The sequence below is a fragment of the Vanacampus margaritifer genome, chromosome 1 (assembly GCF_051991255.1).
Source record: "Vanacampus margaritifer isolate UIUO_Vmar chromosome 1, RoL_Vmar_1.0, whole genome shotgun sequence".
Classification (NCBI taxonomy): domain Eukaryota; kingdom Metazoa; phylum Chordata; class Actinopteri; order Syngnathiformes; family Syngnathidae; genus Vanacampus; species Vanacampus margaritifer.
Genome location: NC_135432.1, coordinates 11,101,658 through 11,116,213, shown reverse-complemented (window position 1 = coordinate 11,116,213; position 14,556 = coordinate 11,101,658).

Genomic DNA, 14,556 nt, shown 5'->3' with positions numbered 1-14,556 from the left:
AACTCCTAAGCCAAGTCACTCGTATCTGTAGGTAGCATCTAATTATGCACCGTCGCCACTAATTGCCACATTGCTGTTGGACTATGGATTTGTTAGGAAGTGGTGTTAAAATCTCGAAACTGCTGTAGGAACCCGATGTTTCTCACATTCAGGACATTCTAAACACAATGAGTAAAAACACTCCAACAAGAAAGACAGCACAGCAAACTGCAAACAATCAAGCAGACAAAAGAATAGAAACCAAGTGGAAGAGAAAAAACATTTGCAGAGGTAGCCCGCCTGCGGAAATCGGCGCGGTTCCTGCGGGTAAATATTTAGCAAGTTGTCATGGGACCCGTCCCCAGCACAGGATTCTGTTTAAACAATGTGAGCACAAGGAGGTAGACGCAGACACTGTATCATCGTAGCCCTCATGCGGGACCTTGTCACACCACACACTCTGCTAACAGTGTGGAGACACGCCGGATAGGCACAGCTTGGCTAAAAATAGTTGAGCGGGACTTGGAGCATGTCAGTAGCTTATAGTGAAGGTGAGTGGAAAACAAGCTTCACCAAATATATACATCCAAATAATGACAAAACATCCATCCTTCCATTGTCTTCCGCTTATCTGTTAGCCTACCCCAGGGCAGATGTGGCTATTTAAGTAGCTTACCGCCACCCTAGTAATAATGTGTGAGCGCACAAATAATGTATCCATTGTGAAGCGTCTTTGAGTGTCCAAAAAAAGCGCTACATAAATCTGATCCATTATTGCTATTATTATTATACGGGCTCGGGTCGCAGTGGCAGTATAGCTAACGCAGGGAAGCGCAGACTTCCTGCTCCCCAATGTTGTGGAATTTTCAGTAGCTAGGCGAGATGAATGAAACAGTCTGGAAAACAATTTGTCTTTTGGGTTTCTTTATATTTGAAGCTTCAAATATACACAAGTTTAACAGAGCAGCCTACAAGATAGTGGTCTGTCACAGAGTGTGCAGTAAATTATCATGGGAAGATTTTTATGCAGCCTGGTTAGGTTTTGGGAGGAGAAGGGAGGGTCAGCTAGACGGGAAAGCAAGCAGTCTGTTCCGAGCAGGCTTATCAGTCAAGGTCACTTCGATATTGCCTCACAAGATAAGATAAGATTCACTGATTGTCACACCCATCTACTGTAAATGGGCGAAATTCATTCTCCACATTTGACCCATCCCCTTAGGGAGCGGTGAGCAGCAGCAGCAGCCGCGCTCAGGAATCATATGGTGATCTAACCTCCCAATTCCAACCCTTATTGCTGAGTGTCAAGCACAGCGGTAATGGGTCCCATTTTTATAGTCTTTGGTATGACCCGGCCGGGAATTGAACCCACGACCTCCCAGTCTCAGGGCGGACACTGTACCACTAGGCCACTGAGCTGGTCATGTACAAGAAGTGAAAAGCCCATTGTTAAAGAAAATACAGGTGTCCACAACAGTATAAACTTATGTTAATACATGCTAAATAATGATTTTAAACACCAGCCACTTTGTCCAACTCTTCCTGGGGGATCCCAAGGTGTTCCCAGGCCAGCCGGGAGGATTAGTCTCTCTAGTTGTGTCCCAGGTCATCCCCAGGGCGTCGTCTTGGTGCAACATGCCAAGAACACCTCTCCAGGCAGGTGTCCAGTAGGCATCCTAACCACATGCCCAAGTCACCTCTCCTCTACATATCAAAGAACAAGACCCACAGATACTTGAACTCCTCCCCTTGTGGCAGGACCTCATCCCCGACCCGAAGAGGGCACTCCATTCTTTTTCGCATGAGGACCATAGTCTCAGATTTGGAAATTCTGATTCTCATCAAAACCGCTTCGCACTCGACTGCTGACCACTCAAGTGAGAGTTGGAGATTGTGGCTTAAATAAAGCCAACAGTACCACATCATCTGCAAAAAGCAGAGATGCGATGCTGAGGTAACTAAACCAGAACCACTGAACGCCTTGGCTGCGCCTCAAAATTCTGTCCATGGAGGTGATGAACAGAATTGGTGACAAATGGCAGCTTTGAGAAAGTCCAACCCTCATTGGAAACTAATCCGATTTCAAACTCTGACAGTGGTCATACAGGGGGCTGAACAGCACGTAGGGGTCCAATACCCTATACTCCCGGAACACCCCAAGTGTCAGTAAGGTGGGGGCTTTAGGACCCAGATGCGGGAAGGCAGAGGTGCAGTCCAAAAAAGAGGTTTTAATTTCTAATCAAAAAGCTAACTTCAAAGTGCAAAATAAACGGAACTAACAAAACATGAAGCTAAACATGGCAAAACAACTTAGGCAAAACTAACAGCATGACATGGATCCTGATAAGGCAAAGAGGTCAGCGTGACGTGGCGAAAGACTTACGACAGTGGCAACAATGAACCGACACAGACAGGGGGGAGACAACCGACTAAATACACCAACACTAATGACATAACAAGACACACCTGGCTGAGGGCACTGATTGGATGACACATGAGGGTAATGGGGAAAGGTGGACACAATCAGGGATCAGGGTTGACAAAGACACCAAACAAGGAAGGGCAAGTGACCTGAAACGAGAGGAGTCAGACTTTTCACAATAAAACAGGAAATGACAAGACAAGGATTAAGAATTGCCTTTATGATCCTATGTGAAGGATGGATGGAGGTGGGGCACAACCTTCAGCTGCGGGTGTTGAGTCATGGCACATGTGACTCATTGTTGGGGGATCACAGAGGCTGACAGGGTTAATGAGGCTTGCAGAGCATTCAACTCACTGCTTGTTTCTGACAGGGACAAAAAGGTACACATGACCCGTCGAAGAGCAAAACCAAGCCGGCGCGCAAGAAAAATGTCCACACGAGGTACTTGAGGACAAATCACTTAAATACCCGCCATATGAACGGCGGGAAAGTCAATGAGCCACATGACATGTGCTCCGGTACCTTCAAAAATATGCCAGAAATTAGGATAATACAAAAGTGTTAGTCATAATCGAAGATATATCATAATTTATCGTATTTATCATAATCGTTTATCGTGAGGGATACGATCCAGACCAGATCCACAATAAATGAGATCTGTCAAGTAGCAACGAAGTGTTCATTGTATTCGTTAGATAATATATTTTAAAGCTTCATGCCAGCATGTATGCATGTCAGGTGCTAGTATTATTTTGGTCCACTTGGGCTCGTCATCCTCACATTCTGCTGTAGTATCTGTGATGGTGAAAGTGTGTGTGCTGCAGTTTCCCAATCACCTGTTATCGATACCAATTCAGTCTAACGAGCAGGAGCAGGAGCAGGCTATATTCAATTAGATAACTATGTTTACTGCAGATATGCATGCAGTAACTTAAAGACATACTTTGCAAGTAGGCACATTGTACTTTGTTATCTTTTATTTTTAAATGATACCAAAAATTCCCCGTCTTTTATGCAGCCTTGAGCCTTCCTTCTTGGCTCGCACTTATTGCTACGTGAGTCAGCACTAACAGTCCGTGTGGTATAATAATCACAGCAAAATCCCATGAATAATCTGTGATCCAAGTACAATTTTAAAAAAAAATCTGCTTGTACTGAACCCACAAGAAGTGAACCACAATATATTTCGGGTCGACTGCATACAACTGTGAGTGGGGACAATTACTTTGGCCGGAATAACTTGTATTTAGATCATGAGATCAAATTTACAAAAACAAAAAATTAGTGTCAGGCTACAAGGTGTCACAGAAATGCTGCATTGGCTGGAAAACTGGATTTGGACTTTTAAACTCTGTCTGCCTGGGTCATATGAGCAACATATGCATTAGCTGTCACCAATCCAAAGAGCATCTGCATGCACTTCTTAGAATTTCTGAGGACTTCTGTGAAAAGCTCATCTGCGTGGAGGAGCCACGGCTCTTGGTTTTAAGTAGCTGGCTGAGAGCCCACTCTTTAACCCACTCGTGGCAAAGCCGATTTTACAAAAGCCACATGCAACATTCTAGACTCAAACCGATATGATTAATGGAGACCGCGCACACATGGGTACCAAAGCAGACAGACCGCACGCACCACGAGACCTTTGGGAGCAGGCTAGTGACAGCGACAGGCTCGTCCGCAGACCACGGCGGGGCTTGCCGCTCCCGCTGTTTTTATTTTTATTCCTGCCCAAGTGAAATCTGTGTAAGCGTATGGGAATACCAGATTGTAAACATCTTCAAATCATACATGGAACGTATAAAGGAAAATGTGTTTTGATACCAAATGTGGAGGTCAACTACATGAATGTAACGTGATGCCTTGAGATACGAGTTTGAATTCACTCATTGACCATGCTCTTAGATCAAATGATTTTTTTGATGGGGGGAAAAGTTTACTTTAACTAATTTGCTCCCCAAAACATATAAATGCGTTCTATTTTAAATGTTTGAAGTGTCCCAAAGACATATTTAAACGTTTTTCATGTTGTTGTTTTTTATGCTAGCGCATACAGAAGGCTTTGATGCAGCCTTTCAACTGCAAAGAACGGTTGAAGAAATGGTAGTTATTCCACAAACGGCTAGCAGGTGGCAGTAGCGCAAAAGATATCAACCAGGGCCATGTTGAAAAAAAAACTCAATTTCTCATAATTCTACAAACCTAATTCCCAAAAAGTTGGGACACTATACAAATTGTGAATAAAAACTGAATGCAATTATGTGGAAGTGCCAAATTTCAATATTTTGTTCAGAATAAAACATAGATGACAGGTTAAAAGTTTAAACTGAGAAAATGTATGATTTTAAGGGGAAAATATGTTGATTGTAAATTTCATGGTGCCAACAAATCTCCAAAAAGTTGGGACAGGTAGCAATCAGAGGCTGGAAAAGTCAATTGCACTTATAAAAAACAACAACTGGAAGACCAGTTACCACTAATGAGGCCCATTGGCAACTTGATTGGCGTATAAAAAGAGCTTCTCGGAGTGGCAGAGTCTCTCAGAAGCGAAGATGGGTAGAGAATCACTAATTCCTCCAATGTTGCGCAGAAAGATAGTGGAGAAATATCAGAAAGGTGTTTACCAGTGAAAAATTGCAAAAAGGTTGACGTAATCAACATCTACAGTGCATAACATCATCCAAAGATTAAGAGAATCTGGAACAATCTGTGTAAGGGTCAAGGCCGAAAAATCATACTGGATGCCCGTGATCTTCGGGCCCTTAAACGGCACTGCACCGCAAACAGGAATGTTTACTGTAAGGGAAATCACAGAAACGGCTCTGCAATACTTCCAGAAAACATTGTGGGTGAACACAATCCACCGTGCCAGCCGCCGTTGCCAGATGAAACTCGACAGTACAAAGAAGAAGCCATTTCTAAAGCAGACCAAGAAGCGCAGGCGTCATTTAAAATGGAGTGTGGCAAAGTGGAAACCTGTTTTTGTGGTCAGACGAATCACGATTCCAAGTTCATTGTGGAAAACTGGGGCGCTATATCATACTGACGAAAGAGGACAAGGACAACCCAGGTTGTTATCAGCACTAAGTTTATAAGCCCGTATCTGTGATGGGTTGCATGAATGCGTGTGGCGTGGGCGGCTTCCACATCTGGAAAGGCATCATCAATGCAAAAAGGTATATTCAGATTGGAGAACAACTTATGCTCCCATCCAGGCATCATCACTTTCAGACAAGATCTCGCATTTCTCAACACGATAATGCCGGACCACATGCAGCACCAATTACAACATCATGGCTGTGTAGGAAAAGGATCCGGGTATTGAAATGGCCAGCTTGCAGTCCACTTATTTCACTTATCGAGCATATTTGGCGCATCATAAAAGGGAAGGTGCGACAAAGAAAGCCCAAGACAGTTGAACAGTTAGAGAGACGTCTGTTAGACAAGAATGGGACAGCATTCCTATTTCTAAACTTGAGAAACTTGTCTCCTCGATCCACAGACATTTGCAGACTGTTGTGAAAATGGCCTTGTCCCAACTTTTTTGAGATTTTTTGACACCATGGAATTAAAAATCAACAGTTTTTCCTTAAAATGATACCTTTTCTCAGTTTCAACTTTTGACCTGTTCTCTTAAATATTAAAATTTGGCACTTCCACATAATTGCATTCAGTTTTTATTCATAATTTCTATAGTGTCACAACTTTATGGGAATTGGGTTTATAAATAGATTTGTGAATGGTGATTAAACTTAGCTATATCCTAATGCTAATTGCTGCAAAACGGAAACAGATAGAAAAAAGAGACTTTAATCGTTCTTTTGGTTATGATGTTATAGCAATAGTAAAAGCAAAAATAGCAAAAATCTGTGGGCCTTGCAAAATCACTCCAAATCCAGTAAAACAGTCTGGAGTGAAGGGGATTGCTTCTGTGAAAATGACTGGGAATGAATGAGTTAACAACATAATGAAAAAAATAATTCAACAGTTTTTGTCACACTTTGTATCAATTGAATGGCCTTTATGATGCTGACCGCCTTGGCCACAAGGTGGCAGTAAAATATAGACAAGACGTTCACAGACATACTGCACGTGAACGTCTGCACACTACAGACATCTCAGTTCGTCTTAGATCCTAGCAGAGGATAAAGAAAATATGACTGGCAGTAAGGTTAAATATGTTGCTGTAACGACTGTGTTCAAATTTTGGTTGCTTGAAGGGTTAGATGTCACGTGAGCTGCAGAATTTTGAACCCAAACGCAGACAAGACACAGGAGTTGGGAAATAGTGAGTCCGTATGAACAAAAATACAAAGTAACAACAGAGAGCAGGGCTGGTTTCAGAGGGCCTCAACACTTGTTTCCTGGAAAGTACTTGATTTTATAACATCGCCCACAAGACAGTCAATCATGGCTGCAGCTGCTTACGAGAAGTTAACGAGGGCTTGGCCTTGTCAATTTAACAGACATTCGAGAAATGAGAGCAGCCTGCGTGGATTAGAGAAAATCCAAAACAAATTCTAACTTGTGCGCCCACTTCTTGTTTTTAAAACATCATTGAAAGTATGTTGCACAATCATTCCAGTCTGGAAAAGAAACAAATAAATCATCTTAAGTCCCAATTTATTGAGATTAATGTCTGCGAAGATAATTGGACGCTTAAAGCAGTCATGTAGACGTCTTTGCCAGACGACGAATGAAAATAAGTCGACTGTGGTCGGTCGGGTGCCGCGTAGTACTGTTAAGCGTCTGATTAGCTGCTGCTGTTCCCACATGCATGGCGACAGCCGCATTCAAGAGCTCATCTCTTAGCAGCGATAGTGCAGGCGCTGATGGCCAGATTGGCAGGCTGGGTCACTTAGTCAAAGACTGAGCAGATAACGTTGGCGCATCTGCCGTCAAAAACATCCGAGACTTAACACGGGGAAAGATCGTAAAGTGAAGATTAGTCCCAGTCCACTTGTTTTCTCTGCTATTTCTTCACTTGAGAGTTGAAACTGGTACACTAACTTGCAGAAAAATCAAGAGTTTTCTAATGCTTTTGAGTGGCTACAGCTTTTTATTTTAGCTCTTTGATAAGCGCCCTTAAGCCCCCACCCCCAACCAACCCCACCTCGAGATGGTCGAATGTCAACAGATAGAATGATACTGACATTATGTCCCTCATTCCTCTATTTCATTCATTCAGGAGGAATCCCCCACACACAAAAAAGTGCAAAATACTTAAATACAGACCGAAAAATTGGCTAATTGCCAGAGATTGTCTGTGGTTTGAAGGCTACCTTCATTAGAAGCCGACCACTCAAGTCGAGATGCTTGATTCTTGACGTTCCGTCCTCGCTCCCCAGTGAAAATCTAGTTTTAGAGCAAAACCAAAATGCAAAATGAAATGTCATTTTTAAAAGCCCAAATACTAAATCAAAAATACATGCTGGCGTATGATGGGAAACTTTCACAAATTGATGGTATGTCCTGGTACGTAACCCCCAACATAGATAACTAACTATGAAGACTGGATGTCTTGTCCGTGCTGCTGGCCAATGGAATCGAACGTCCGCATGGGGCGGCCATCTTACCACAGTCACCTAGCTCCGCCTCTCTCATTCATTACTATGCGTTTTTAATTGTACATTATTTTAAATAACTCAAAATAGCGTTTGACCAAAAATCTACAAATTATCGAGCAGTTGGGTTTATAAGTGTAGTTATTATACTACAAACTGGTTAATAATTAATAATCCATATAGTTAACTCTTTTACTGCCAAAGACGTTAAATGACGTTCTGCAAAAACCTACGGAGGAGCGCCAAAGACGTTAAAAGACGTCCAACCATTTAAAAAAATAAAATAAAATTGAAACGGGTGCAGGGAAGCCTTGCGGAGCTGTGCTGAAAGTTTCAAGCAGGTCTAGTGAGCCTAATGACTATTTTTGGCCCCTAGAGGGCAGCGATGACTCTCTTTTGACAAGATCGGGTGGGCGTCAGCAGAAGACGTGAGGCAGGGCTAGAGTGTTGAGGGGACAATGGCTGAAGAAGCCATAATGGCGGTTGCAAGCAGCTCACGCTAGAGCCGTTTTTTTCAAAGACGAAAAGCATCGACCAACGATAAAGAGCACATTGATGACGACGATGATCATCATCGATGATGATGATGATGGTGACTCCGTGGTTGGAAGCATTGACGCGGCAGTAGAATACGTTAGGCGGAGCTAGATGGAGGAGGAAGCGGACAATGTTGCAAGCAGCTCGCAGTTGGGAATTTTCAACGCTAAAGAGCACATTGATGACGACGATGATCATCATCGATGATGATGATGATGGTGACTCCGAGGTTGACGGCGAAGTTGGAAGCGTTGACGCGGCGGCTATGACGACGTTATAAAGGTTCACGGGCTCGCGATGCTGACACCGGAAAACGCGGAGCACAACCGACCACGCTCAGGCGGATGTTCAATCGGACGACGAAGAGTGCCCCGAGTCCAATGCATATTCATCGGAGGAGTGGGTACAGTCTGCTACTTGCTATTTATTCCCCGGAAAAAAAGGCCGTCAAGAAAGTGTAACGTCTGCACGCGAAACGGACAATGAAAGTGAAAGTAATCTGTTGTGCAAATCCTGCTCCCTCTCCTTGCACGCAGGAGAGCGTTACAAAAAGAAAAACTGTATTTGAAACATCCACATAATTGTAAGTAGTACCACAGTTGCACACATTTGTAAATAGTTTGCAAAATTGTTTTGTCAAATTGTTACACTGTTGAATGGAAATAAACGTATTTTGCAAACTAAAAACACTTTTTCATTGTTGATGAAAGCGTTTTACAGAAGTAAAGCACTGTTTAGGTGTTTGTGGCATCATTCATGGACAAAAAGAAGTGTAGAATTCACTAGAGTGCATGAAATAACATCGTTTCACAAAAAGCTCTTTTTCTCCGTCTTTTGTTTCAAAACAGAGCATTTCGGTGAAACTAACCATTTTCCATTGTTGATTACTGAAGAACGGAATAAGGTAGAAACAAGAGAGTTCAATCTTTCATTTGGTAGTATGTGTGTTTCCATAGTCCAAACAACATTTTCTGTGGACCTTGAAAGATCAGGCAAAATGCTTAAATCGGCTGGCACTGGCGACATCCCGTTTCTGAAAACGTCTGGCAGTCAAAGAGTTAATAAATATCCATCCAGAATTATTACCATTTCATTAAAGTTTGTGAGAAAGCAAACCGCGTGTTAATCGTCAATTTCGAAGCGAGATAACAGAGTTTATGTTTGTTCAGATCACTCACCTTCGCTCACAGTCAATACAACAGACCAGACTGCCTGCCTGTGACAAGATGGCCGCCACGTCTAGTCTTTATAGATAACTATGACCCCCGAGATGGAGCGGGAATTTCTGTAATGCACATTCAATGATCCACTTTGTCCAAGGCCACGTTATGTTTTAAAAAGAAGATGAGTACAAGCGGTTGGGATGGATGGATGGAATGGAAATCTACATTTGATTTGTTTGACTTTCATTAAGGTGGTTGGTGACTTGATAACCACAAATCACCTAAAATTCTATTCAATGAGCAACGTTGCGGACAAGCACAATGAATGATCAGGTCATGGCATCCAGACGGAGTACAATTTGACATCAAGGAAACATGATCAGTTCAATTACACAAAGAAGGCCATTAGCGAAGAGGAAATGGCGATGGATGTTTGGAAAGCAAGCGGCGTACAAGGACAGATCGAGACGTCAGCAGAGGAAGACATCAAGGCATGAAGCTACCGCTCCAAGCCCCAAACCCTGTTGAGCGGCCAATTTTGTCTTGACCGCAAGCCTAACGATTCATCAGGCTGACTAAAGATTGTCTGATGCCCGACGGATGACTCCGCTCTGTCGCAAATCACAATTTAGACGAAACCACAGTTAAAAGTGCAATCTGACCAACACACTTGCATCTGATCAGGATGAATCAGACTTGGTCATCTTTCAGAGCTGTCTGCTTGGTGTTGTGTCACTCGTCCGATTCGAAGGGCCTCGTTTGGGTGCACTGTCGAGATGATGAAGAGAAACTTACTAGATTTCCAGATATAAGCCATCAGTGGGCCAACATTTTGCTTTGAGTTGCGAGCGCAAAATTCAGATATGACACCCGTATGGTGGCAAGGAACTTTAACTCACTTGACAGTAGCACATATACTTGTATATCACGATATATATTTCAGATCAAACGATAGTTAATTAGTGAATAAAAAATAAACATCCAATGTTAGAATATACACAAAAAACGCTGAATTTAAGTCATTTTATTTTAAAATATAATATTTAACCTTTAATAAGAAGTTACCAAAACTATGAAAAAGTCTAACTGGTCAAATTAAATAAACACCTTTTTAAATATAATGTGCTTAGTAGGGCTGGGTGAATCACCATATGTATTATTCTATTCTATTCTATTCTATTAATTGGATAACATGTAAAAACAATGAAATTGATTCAAATGGAATAAAACAACTATCAAGAGAACGTCTAGTAGTAAAAGCAAACTTCAAGTGTTTTTGTCACAGAATGACGTACACTCATATGTCAAGGCACTGCAATTTCATTTAGTAATGGCAATTGGTCAAACTTTTTTGATTACACCTGTCAATGACAATATGAATTATTAGTTTCAAATCAGATTAGATTTGACTTGACAGTCTAGGGAAATTTTTCTTATTCTCCGTCATCCTGCATACTTTCAGATGAAGTAAGAGACGAGAATGCAATCGAACGTGGCAGTTGACTCCCTCCCCATGAATTACGACGTGTTACGAAAGAAAAGAAAAAAAGTGAGAACAGAGCAACACCGTGAAAATGACGTGCGTTATGGTCAGCTGCGCACGGACGAATGAAAAGAAAACGAAAAGAAAAGTGCCGTCTTGGCAATTAGCTGACTGATGATTGGCTTGTCAAATTGCTTTCTCTGGCGAACGTATTGTCATCTGAAACTCTTTTTCAGAATTCAAAACATGTTCTCACTTTGCAAAAGTTCCTCAAATATGTTTACTCATCTGAAAGAGTGGATATAAAAAGCCTACACATCCTCGAGGCTAAGCCAGGCATTAGTTTCAAACGTTAGACCCATCAAAGTTACACAAGTGTTCGTTCTCACAAAACGCTCCCACTTTACCTTCGCTTGCAGTCTCTATATTGACTGAGGCCTTAAGTGGACCAAAAAGAAACACAGGTTAATCTTTCAAATTAATTCCAGGGATGTGATTTGACCAAAGTGAAATTATCTGAAAATTTAGCCGGGGGTCTGGGGGCCGCTGGCACCCAGCTAGGTCCAGGGCAGTGCCCTGGTGGGGGGACACGGGCCCCCCCGGAGCTCATGGGTTTTCCGTGTTTTCAAGTACTTTCAATGCACTCACATGACAAAGAAATAGACAAAACAACAGCATAAATTTTCTATGTATATTGAACTATCCCATATAAAATGGCAGTTTTGGTCAACTCAAAATCAGTCACATTCAAAAACATTGGACTGCCTTTGCTTTTAAAAACTATCACTGAGAATATCATCATATCTAACTAATGTGATTACTAAGTTAACACATAAATAATGTTGAAGAGTTCAAATTTCATGAACAAATAATTGTATCATGACCAAATGAAAAGTAACTCATATTAGAGCATACCACAAATGTCTTTGTTATAGCAGAAGATGTTATCTGTCGGAGTCATGTGCATACACAATGAACTACTACTAAAAAAATAAATAAATAAATAAATAAATAAATAAATAATTTAATTTTCTTTTGGGGGGGAGATAAAAAAAGCGGAATTCCGCGAATTAGCGGAAAAATCACATCCCTGTAATTCTCAAGGTGGCTCCCGGTCCACTTAAAATGTGATTTTAAGGTTTTGTTACCTACTACTCCTAAAACATCACATAACGTCCAGTGCTATGCCTGCAACATGCTTGTCTTTTGGTGACTCCTAAAACGAAGTCTGCAGGTTCGAGAGTATTCTCGACTTAGGCTCCAGTACTTTGGAATGCCCGACCAGAAGAAAATAGAGAGGCTACCTCTGCAGAAATATCGACTTGGAAAGTTTGGAAAGTCAATCAAATCAAAATTCCGAGTCAGGGAACAGATTGTGGACAAACTCCGTCTCAAGAGCCACTATAAATACTAGAGTAGAAAGGTCGAGTCGACCTCTGAAATTCATCTTCTACACTGCTGTCATCGGAGCAGCTTGCAAGTCCACGCAGAAAAGGTACCAAAAATATCATGTAGGCTGTGAATAATTCCAGATTTAAAAGTTACAAATGCGCTCTGGGCAAAGACAAGCATGGAGAGAAAGTTTTGCGTGTTCTGTTTGTGCGTGCCCACACAACCTCGTGAGTCGGGATTGGGAACCAATGCAGGTCTGTTTTTGTATCACTGGCCTCGAAACTCCAGATGATAACAGAAAGCATCTGACATTAGCTGATGATCAGCCTGCAGTGAGCACAAAACAAAGAATCTATGTGGATGTGTCAGAGCATGCTGGCACAGATACAACCGATAAAGTCGCTTGTTTGTCGCCGGGCAGAATACACAAGCTCGTCTGTGAAGCATGGCGGGGGTCATGTTGTGGCTTGGGCTCGTATGGCTGCTTCAGGAAATGAATTCAGAAGTCGACAAAAACATTTTGTCTGGCAATTAAAGCAGCAACACAAAGGAGTTTTCGGTTTTCATTGATTATGGCGGCAGCATATGGACAAAAGTGGTAGTGTTTTGCCTTGAATGAGGACCACATTTCCCATGAGGACCAGCGCATAGTCTCATGAAATCTGGAGTTGGTTTTACTGTAAATACATTTTTGTTTGCAGTGGCTGTGTGAAGGATAAATAGCAGTGAGACTATTATTATATTTTCTATGTTTTCTTTATACAGTGTGTGTACTGTGTATGTGTGTGCGTGCATGCGCTTGTATTCAGGGCACGGGTCCGAGGGCACAAAAAAATTGTTGCACCGGGGTCTATCCACAAGATGTTACGGGCCACTGCTGCCAACACAACAAAAGACTTCATCGGTGCAAAAAGTGGAAGGTCTTAGACTGGCCAAGTCAATCACCAGACCTTAACTCAATTGAGCATGCATTTTAAACAACAACAGAAAGAGACTGCAGTCGAGGTGTGGAAAAGCTTTTCAACAGAAGAATGCAAGCTTGCAGGCTTGTGGCATTTACTGCAAGTAAGGCTCATGATACCAAATATTCAATGTTATTCACTTGAAGGTGATAAAAGGAGAAGCTGCAATTCTCAACTTTTTATTCATCTTTTAATCTGAAACACAAAAGACTACAGTGTACAACAAAAAAATAATTGACCATGATGTTCCAATAGTTTTGGAGGGAACTACATTTTTATTCGAATTTTGAAGAAATGCGAAAATAAAACGGAATGGAAACGCTAGAAATTCAAAAAGGGGCTAAAAATTACGCTTTTAGAGGGGGTGGATTTTGAAAAGTATCCAAAAAAGGAAAATGCGAATTTTGGCGATGGAAACAGGTTTAGCGAATAACCACTGCCAAGACCGGATACACGTCACACGTTTTGACCGGATATTACGTCACACGTACGTTTGTAGTCCCTAAGCAATGTCGGACGATAAAGTAAGGTATGTTTTGGGGGGGGACGAAACAGAAATCTTTTTGGAATTAATTAAAGAAGCAAATATTAATGTTATTTTAGATGGAAAACAGCAAAGAAACGCAACGGTTTATCAAGAATTACAAAAGTAAACTCATACGCCGTCGTCTTCTTTTACTTTCAAATTACGGGTGGATCACATCTCCATGGTGTATACCGCCACCTACAGCGGCGGAGTCCCCTCTCAATATTCGCAAAAGAAGAACAGATGAAAACAGGCATAGGTCGGATGTCCGTTTTTGCGCATTTTCATTAAATTCGCTTAAAAAAATTCGAAACAATTGGATGGAAACCCGACTTATGTTTAACGTATTTAGAATTTAAATGATCATCATATTGATCCTTATAATTGAGCTATTTTAAAATACTTTAAAATATATATATTTTTTATCTGCACTGTAATTTGCACTGTATGCTGTTTTAGTAATTTTAGTAAGTTGTGTCTTTTTTTTTTTTTTAGCTGTACTTTAAATGTACTTTCGATCACTTTGCATCA